This window comes from Branchiostoma floridae, chromosome 5 (genome assembly GCF_000003815.2).
Source record: "Branchiostoma floridae strain S238N-H82 chromosome 5, Bfl_VNyyK, whole genome shotgun sequence".
NCBI lineage: Eukaryota > Metazoa > Chordata > Leptocardii > Amphioxiformes > Branchiostomatidae > Branchiostoma > Branchiostoma floridae.
The window spans coordinates 14,759,464-14,761,434 of record NC_049983.1 but is presented as its reverse complement, the minus strand read 5'-3'; positions in this window follow the sequence as shown (position 1 = coordinate 14,761,434).

Below are 1,971 nucleotides of genomic sequence, written 5' to 3'. Positions count from 1 at the left end.
CTCTGTCATTTGTTCGTCGGCATCAGGCTCATGCCTCCTCGTAATTTAGAGCTCGCTGACCAACTTCGCCCGAGCCTAAATTCTTGATTTGTAAACAGGGGCTTAATATTGCGCAGCTTCAGAGAGACATAACCCGCTTGGAACGTTAGACGTGAATGGTGCGAATAATTTCGATACATTCCCTTGAAAAAAACAGGCTAGTGTAGCAATATCACACACATACGTATACCCCTTATACAATCTTACCAGTTAAATTCTGTTAGTTTGTCAGTTTAGCTATATCGCATATATCCACGCATCATCGTTGTTTTGTTTCGCGTACAGAATACAATATTGGCTTCACGTCATGATGTTTTAGTATGAATTTGGTGATGTTTTGTAAGTTGCTCAACAAAAGGAGTACTAGTACTAGTAGTAGTACCTCTAATTCAGTGTTTTGGATGGTGGCCATAGCCTAGGTACCATTCTCCGTTGTAACCGCTGTCTCAATCGTTCCGCTTGCTAAACAGCATGGTTTGCATTAGCCAAAAGATTGAGCCAGCGGTTTACTACGGAAGATGGTACCCAGCTAGGCTATGCTGACCAATGTTCTGTTGAGCGAACTTCCAATCGTTAGTCTGTCACGTTTTTGGCTAACGTCACATTTCCTTCCCGGGGCCCGGCCGGGATGTTTGTGGAAACGAAAATTTACAGTTTATGCCCGGCGAATAGATATGCACAAGGCGTGCTGTTGAAATGTGTTTGATACGTTTTGTGTTCTTGTTGTCTTTTACTTTCTGTTCCCCAAAGCTGCCCGGCCGGGCCCCATTGTGGAAATGTGACGTTAGCCTTACATCTTAGGACGGGGTCACACATGCGTATACACTGTATATTCAAGTCCGTTTCAGGTGCGTATGACGCTCTTAGTCTCTACCAGGCTCCACAGGTCCTCCACAGGACAGGTCCTCCACAGGACAGGTCCTCCACAGGACAGGTCCGCCACAGGACAGGTCCGCCACAGGACAGGTCCTCCACAGGACAGGTCCTCCACAGGACAGGTCCTCCACAGGACAGGTCCTCCACAGGACAGGTCCTCCACAGGACAGGTCCGCCACAGGACAGGTCCGCCACAGGACAGGTCCGCCACAGGACAGGTCCTCCACAGGACAAATATAGATACATAAAATGCCAGATGAGTTAGCTGACCAAGAAGTATGGTTAGCGACCCAGCTTACTCGTCTGACATGTTACCTGTTTACGTTTGTCCAATTGTATTATTTTTACAACGACCTGTGGAGCCTGGTGGAGGCAAATACTCCCATGCGCGCCTCATACGGACTTGAATATATACGCAGGTGTGACCCCACCTTTAAGGTGGGTTTACACCTGCGTATATTTTCATGCCGCATGAGTTCCGTTTTGACATTTTTCGACATTTTGACTAATTTCTTCAATACGCGGCCGCACGCACAAGTCGCACCTCTATCGCATCTGAATCGTCTTTAGAAAGTTTCACGTACGCAGGCAAACGAAAATATACGCCCAGATCGTCTGATAGTTTTGGACATGCACAAAACTATCATTCGTACGCAGTTTGGTGCCCAAAACGTTATGGATGCGCAATACAGTGGTCCCACGTCGGTCGATTGCGCTATGAAGACGCTACATGTTTGCGCTTTACACGCAGTAATACGCGGAAATCGCGGTGATGCGAGTACATAGCGTTCTTACAGCGCAGACACAACGCACCATGAGCAACTGTATAACGAATGCACACATAGATCACGATTTCGTACCGTGCGTTCTACGATCGCTTTGCGCATACTACGCGTACTGATAGCGTGATCGACGTACACTCCAGATTTGGAATAAATACGAAGGTGCATCTGACTCCAGACAAAAAAAATCATCTCAAGATGTATATAACTTTATTGCACAACAATTGTACGAAGTACAAAGTATGGCATCTACATAACTTGCAGGACACCATGA